The sequence below is a fragment of the Chelon labrosus genome, assembly GCF_963514085.1.
Source record: "Chelon labrosus genome assembly, chromosome: 4".
In the NCBI taxonomy this organism is placed as follows: Eukaryota; Metazoa; Chordata; class Actinopteri; order Mugiliformes; family Mugilidae; genus Chelon; species Chelon labrosus.
In genome coordinates this window covers 30,833,247-30,841,362 of record NC_140340.1, presented here as the reverse complement: position 1 = coordinate 30,841,362, position 8,116 = coordinate 30,833,247, and positions in this window count along the sequence as shown.

Sequence of the window (8,116 nt, the reverse complement as noted above, 5' to 3'; positions counted from 1 at the left end):
ACTATACTCCACAGTTGCATGTGCATATGGGATCATGTAGGAGCTGGTGTTGACCTTACTTGAACCCACAAAGATAATTGTTATCTTGCTGCAAATAGTTATTTGTCTGCTAGAGTTGTTGTCTAATATAGTTCATCTTCAATTCAAGGCAACTCCATGGGGGTCACACTCACATACACACACACACATAACTATACACTGCCTGGTCAAAAAAAACTTGCAAATAGGTACGAGCCTCCTATTGGATAATTATCTTTCAGCTGGCAGCAAGTTATTTAACCCCAACTGATGCAATGAGTAGCTTCTCATTTCTTAAACGAAGACGCATCTCGTGGTCGTGGAAAAGATGTTAGTCTGAGTGATGGGGGCATCAGGGTAAGAAGAGAGGCAGATGAAGTGATGCACCCATCATGCCTAGTGTCTACTGTACAAGCCTGTGGGGGCAGTACTATGATCTGGGGTTGCTGCAGTTGCTCAGGTCTAGGTTCAACAACATTATGTGCCCAAAGAATGAGGTCAGCTGACTACCTGAATATACTGAATGATCAGGTTATTCCATCAATGGATCATATTCCAAGATGACAATGCCAGGATTCATGGGGCTCAGATTGTGAAAGAGTGGTTCAGGGAGCATGAGACATCATTTTCACACATGGATTGGCCACCACAGAGTCCAGACCTTAACCCCATTGAGAATCTTTGGGATGTGCTGGAGAAGGCTTTGTGCAGTGGTCAGACTCTCCCATCATCAATACAAGATCTGGATGGAATTAAATCTGGTGAAATAAATTTTGCAATACACAAATTAGCAGACATGGGGACTTGTGACTTGGTGACTTGGACTCGAGTTGACTCGAGTCGCTATTTTTATGACTTGTGACTTGACTTGACAAAAACTAAAATACTTGAGACTTGACTCGGACTTGGAAGTTAAAGACTCGGGACTTGACTTGACTTGAGACACGATGACTTGAATGACTTGCGTTATTCACATCATGTTTTCAGTTTGAATATAAAATATATAAATTATTTTAAAAAATAAAGTTGATTACCCAGCTGGAGCGCAGGCCGAGAATAGCGTGTCATGACTGGATCACGACACTATCATCAGTCATGCCCGCCCGGTCATGCCCTCTCGTACCTTACGTACACCACGTCCACTTAGATCAGAGATATCACATCAAGAGAGAGAGAGAGAGAAAGAGTGTGTGAGAGTGAGTGTGTGTGAGAGAGAGAGGAGAAATGTAACAAAGTTAAATGTAAACTGTGTTTGAGAGAAAAAGAGAGGGAGGTGTTCAGAGAGGAGTCTGTTGGATGATAAGTTATTTGTTTTATGGACTCAATGTTGAAAATTTAAAACATTTCAAACACTGTTGGCAGGTGATAAATAAATAATTTTATGAAGTTATTACAATTTTGTTTGATTCCATGATGTATTTTACTGAACATGAGTATTTACAATGTAAATCCAAATTATTGTCATTTACTGACAGTTACTTATATCACTTTAAGATCAGATTCTGCAGGTAAAATTACAATAATAAGGTGACTTGACTTGGACTTGACTTGACCTACTACAGGACTTGACTTGACTTGACATAGCCTGTGACTTGACTTGACTTGACTTGCCCAAGAAAAAAATACTTGGGACTTACTTGAGACTTGAAGGTTAAGACTTGAGACTTACTTGAGACTTGCACATGTGTGACTTGGTCCCATCTCTGCAAATTAGTAACATCAGGAGACTATGGGACTATGGAGTGCACTGATAACTAATGACATGTTTTGTACAAAAGGATAGAAACGCAAAACTAAAATCAAACAAACAGCAACCTAAATGTGTTGTGTAGAGACTGACCCCACACACTCATGTACAGTAGCCCCAATTTACATCAAAGCTAAATTTATAAGAAAAAAATAGGATAAGCACAATAGTTGCTAATTATAATAAGGAATAGATGCATTATTCAAATGAAAACCCAATAATACCCTCACTGAAGATCACAGGCACACTGATCCAGTGTTTAGCTTGCTCAGCTGCTTTTTGACACCTATACATGGGATCAGCCAGTTTCTTTAGTGAAAGTTTTCTCCATTTTTCATCCAACAAAACTTCCAGTTTATTTACAGCTTCTTTTTTCCTATTTTTCCTATCAAGCACCCATAGCAAGTGGATCAGGGCTCTGGGACATATTCTTTCAGCGTTTGTCAGACATGCTTTCAGTCTCTATGTCTCTGAAAGATCCAGGTGGATCATATTTTGGATGATGTTCGCGTCAAGAGTTCCTCTCTAGACTTCATGAGTTAACGAGTCCTCCATGGTTTACTATAACCTGTTCCCACCTGGTATTACCATGCGTCCTGGGTGATCTGATTACAAGTGGCCAGCTTAAAGTGCAGGCGCAAGGCACACTGAGGACACATTTCAGATTTGATCACTTAAACCGCATTTGGATGTGGTTTGGTCCGCTTGGGACCACATTCCTTTAACAGTGTGATACCCATGCATCTTGGCCACATTGTCAGACCGTCAGTTCAGCACATCAGAATTTGCCTATTCATTGAAAGAAAACACACGGTTGCTATTATGTTTTTACTGTCAGAAAAGGTAAAAAACAAAAGAGATAGTGACGTGCAGCTGTGGCTCAGTATGTAGAACGGGTTGTCCACAAACTGGAGGGTTACCAGTTTGATCCCCGGAACATGCCACATGCCGAAGTGTCCTTGACCAAAAACAGAACCCCCAGTTGCTCTCAGTGCTTGGCACTGTTGTTAGCTTGTGTGAGCGAATGTGTAGGTGTGTCACTGTGACTGCAAAGCACTTCGACTACCAATAGGTAGAAAGGTGCTATATACATATATATATATGAGACCATTTACCATATCCGTTCATTAGTAAATGTAAAATATGCTGCCACTGTAGCTGTAACTAACAATAATAATAATAATAATAATAATAATATAATAATTTATACTGTATTGGTCCCCGAGGGGTAATTATGTTCCTGCTGTTTGACCCATCCATTCGTTCACACAGTAGTGTTTACAGTTGGAGCAGTGTGCTGCAGCCTCTAAGCAGACCATGAGCATGGAGCAATTTGGGGGTTAGGTGCTTGCTCAAGGCATTGCAGCCATGGACACGATGGGAGGTGAACCTGGGACCCTCCGGTCCCAAGCTGCACCTCTAACCACTACTACACAACTAGCAGAAATAAATTAGCAAGTGAAATGATTGAATATGAGCATGCTATGTATAATTTTGTGGGTATCTCCATGTGAGGTAATTACAGACGTGATCATGTTGGAGAGGCTTTTGGAGATGAGCTACCATATTTCCTGAATAATGATCCGTGCCGTTTTTTTTTTTTTTTACCTTTATTAATATAATAATGTTTCACTGCTGCAGACAGTTCAGAGGTGGCATCGGATGATTCCAGGTGTTTGAGTTATTCTTTGAACTCTGATGGGATCTATAAAATAAATAAATCAATAGTAACTTACCATGCGTGCTTCCGCTGAGTCAGGAAAACACCACAGATCATTGTATTCAACATTTTCTATCAAGTTACCACATGCACACAACCTACAGCGCAATTTGTGGTTCTGAAATGGCAGTAGGGAGAGAGCAGTGGTTGCTTCAGAAGCATGTGGAGGGACATTTTAATTCTCGCTATGAACACTAACGTTTCACCATCAGGTCCAGGTTCAATTTAGACTCATCTAAACAGATGATACCCAGTTTGGCTCAATTATAGATGCGTTGATTTGAGCAAATTTGGCCGCCTTTGGAACAACTATGGACGGACAGAGTTGTTTTTTCTGTCCTGCCAACATTGGGCCCTTATGGGTCCAAAGCATTTCGGTTACTCCTGTCTTTCTGTGGAGGGAAAACATTGCCAAATGTTTTGGCGATTTATTCCTTGCCGTCTTATGAATGGTTTGTATACCAATTCTCACTGATCTTATTTGGCTCCTGTTTGGCTTGTCTTAGTCTATCTGCAATACTTGTTGCTTGATTTTACAATTACATTGACCAGTCTGGTGTTTCTTAGGAGTTTCTTCTGTTCTCAGCCACATATCCTCTGTGATGAATTAATGAAGAGTCTATTCGTCAGATCAGCAAAAAAAAAGTTTTATCTTCCCTTGTCTTGCTGTGACCTGCTGTTTTTTCAGTTGCTTTTAATTAACTGACTCCAAGATGGTTCATAGTAATTGATAAAGTAAAGTGTAATTCCTCACATAACACCGTGAAACCATGTTTCATGAAGATAATCAGAAATTCTTCAAATGGCTCTTGTTACCGTTTAGAGCGACGTGTTCAGTTGCCAGTATATTGGATGTATGTTACACGCACATCCAAAAGGTACAGACAACAGTCTTTTGTCTCAGCTGTAAAAGTATGAACGTTATTGTGTCATTCTCATCACTCCACACAGATGCGATGCTTGCATGTGTTGCTTTATTTTTGTCTCCCCTTAGCTGTCATTTTTCATGTACATTATTATTTAATCGATAATCCTGTTTGCATTGCACTTAATTGCAGCTTTCTTGTGTTGTTTTCAGATTTCTGGTGTTTTGGCTCAGGTTGTATTAGCAACAAATTGGAAATGCATGGATGGAATGGATAATGACAGGATCTTTTTCAGGATTTTGAGATTCTATATTGTTGACACAGTTGTTCATTGTATCAGCTTTATTTGTCCATTTTTGGTCCAGTGCTCTCCTTATCTGATGTGTTTCCACCATGTTCATTGGTAGCTATAGGTCACGCAAAATTCATAGAGTGTGCCCATGTGTGACCAGAATCACCTATCAGTATATTGCTTGTGTTACGTGACTCCACAAAGACACGATTTGGAGGAAAACAAAACTGGAAGAAAATGACTGTGTCACTCAAAAAAAACAACAACTGCTCCATCAAATACATTTTTTTGTGCATCACCAGATACCAGAGTAAACAGGAGTTTGTAATAATCATTATATGTGAATGTTTTCAGCCTCATTACTATTTGAGACAGGTGCTTTCCAAAACAACCGCTGAAAACTGTGGATAATGACCATGTAACATGGCCATTACGTTTGTGCACGCATTATCATGGTTATGCATAACTTGACCTTTGAAGTGTTAGAAAATATGCAATTTGAAATTTCTCACCTGATATGCCAAACTATCTCTCAAAGCCACACACACTTTGAGGGATGATTGTGGATGCAGCCACATGCCCTGTACCAGCGCTTGTTGGTGCTTTGTCTGTTGAAGCTTAATGACAGTAAAGCCAATTTTAAAAAGTCAATTCTCCATGCAGCGGGTTTATTTCAAGTATAGGTGCTGCCTGGAACGCAGAAATATGGGAGAAATAATTGACATCCTTCACTCTGTGCAAACCTGCAAACCAGCAAAGACAACATATCCACAAGCAGCTGGAATAAAAATGAACTAATGGGAACAATAAATGGTACAATAGAAGATTATTATATTATCTGCTTGGTGCTGTTTCATCACAGCACATCATTATTAACTTTACGGATTCAGTCTGTGATATAGTGGTTTAGTCAGACTCAAACCTTATGACATTATGAGTCTGGTACTCCATTTGGATTTTATGATGGTGCATGTTTCAGCCTGTACAGAGACAAAGATACCTCCGCACGCAATTAGGTTGTCATACAACAATGCTTTAATTGCTGTTGATTGTTTGTCCTGTTTCTCTGCCAATATATTTTACAAAAGACGCAATTGCAGACAGCTTGGTTCTCCTGTACGACTATGCCCCTGCTATGCGTTTGTCCATCACCACATAAAGCCCAAATGGTTTGATTGGCCCAGAGCATAATCACTTCCCAGCGGAGGGGTTCCAGACTGCCACAGAAGAAACTAGGTGAGGAAGTTGGTCTGGCTTCCAGCAACTTGTGTAGCTGTATACCCAACTGGTAATGACTATTCACATATTGCAGGATGCAGAAACAAGGTAAAGTTCAATCACCAGAAAAAAGGCAGTGGTGCATTTGCCATGTTTTTGTTTTTTCTTAAGAACTGTCAGGCTTATGATGCCACAGTCAACAGTTTAATAAGACTGAATGCAACTGAGTAATGTTTTAGCGCACCACTTAATTAAGTGTTCTCTCCCAGCCACCTCTACATACGCGGAAACTTGAAACTCCCAATTGTGCCTCTTTGTTTTTAACCCTTAAATGATTTCTAGATTTCTGTGGAAACATTTTGCCATGAGCCAAAACTGTAGTTGCATAAGTTGCTACGTTTACAGCCCTGTCATTTGTTTGCTGGTGAACTGCAACTGATCTGTCTTTTGTTTATGTATTGGTTCATATATTGTTAATTCTTCCTCTCAGCCCTCTCTTGCCAGTCATGGTTAGTCCCTTCCTGGACAATTGTTGTAGCTGACCGGGAATGGGCCTGGCATAACAATTGGGACCTTGTGCACTTCTGTACACATGCTCATTCCTCCTGAATCCAACAAGCTACAGTTACTGACTGTTGGCTAATGTATACCCAGCATCAACATGTCCCATTGTTATAATATGAGTGTCCCTTTAAAAAATGCAAGTATATACTGCATAGACTCAGTGGATCCACTGTGGTTAGATATTTAGTATTGCTGGAAAACAGAATCTGGACACTTAAAAATAAGTTAAAAATCAGACTCACCACTAATACCAACATTATTATTCCATTGACACAAACATAAATGTTGGACAAGTAGGAGATTCTGTCATGTTTTAAAAAATACTATCTGAGTCTCTTACAGGGGACCTAAAATTGAATGAAAAGATACACCAATTAGGTCAACACTGGACCAAATTAGACCTAGACCCTAGATCTAGAAACAAGACATTGTTGTTCTAGGGGTTGTTATGAGGTTTGGCACAAATCATCATTTATTTATCTGCACAGCAGCTTTGTGCAGACTTTCCAGCCAGAGTGGGTCTTGTCAGGTACATGCTCTGCAAGCGGAGGTACACAGTCGACCTGACTGTAAGACAACATTTTTGTGGGGAAATTAGGTATGGAAAATTATTATATATGTAAGGACAAGAAAGTTCATACTGATTTTGAATAAAGAGAGTTTGCAGTCTGACATTTGACCCGGGTTTTTTATTTCCATTTACACTGTTTTTGAAATCTTAGTTTGAACTAACTCAACTCATTACTATACATATGGATGATTCCATCTGACTCATCTGACCTGACTGCCTGCACAGAGAGCAGCTGTGCAGAAGTCCTTTGAATCAGGGTGTCAGTTGTCAGGATGGGGTGACAGTTGAAATTGTGTGTAACTTAAGACTCAGTGTATGATGAGTAAGTCTGAAGGCTTTACAAATAAAAGGAGATTAATTCCTGGTAAAAATAACAGAATCGGAGGCAACTGGGGGATGTTTTAAATATGGGAGATACCAAGGAAAACTGCTGAGAACTAACAATTATGGTCCCAGGTCAAAGGCAGAAATGGTGCTGCAGGGGCTTTTTTAATTGCAAGTTAATGTTTCTGCTATTATCTAATTAGATTTCTTGAATTTTGGATTTTGTCAAGCTTGACTGAGTTAGTGAGAGCATTTGGTAACTTTTCACCCTTTGGCGTTCCCTTCTGAACGTCACACTGTACAGATTATGTTCACACCTGATTCAAGATCTGATCACACTCATGTGGACCCCCTCCACATGTGGTCTGGCTGATCCGATTGCATTCTGATACAATTTGGCATGCAGACTGGATATAAATACCTGGTGAAAACAAAAGAACAAAGTTTGAAAATGAACGTGGCTGGAGAGAGACACGATATGTATAGCATGTTAACTGCTGTGTGTCCCTCTCCCCCCTCCTCCTCCTCCCTCAGGCTGGGTTTTGTAAAGCTTCTTGAGACGATTTGTATTGTTATTGACGCCATATAAATAAAATAAAATTGAATTGAATTGAATTGAATTGAATATGGGGAAAAGGGCTTAAAGACAATAAAATTCTAAGCATATAGTTAAAAATAATCTAGGCATTTTTCCTCCCAAGAATTTTAATAGATACAGACAAAAATGAATTATTGTTATCCTACATTGTAGAACTCGGTATCATCTCCGAATAATGACACAGGACCTGCTGGGAAA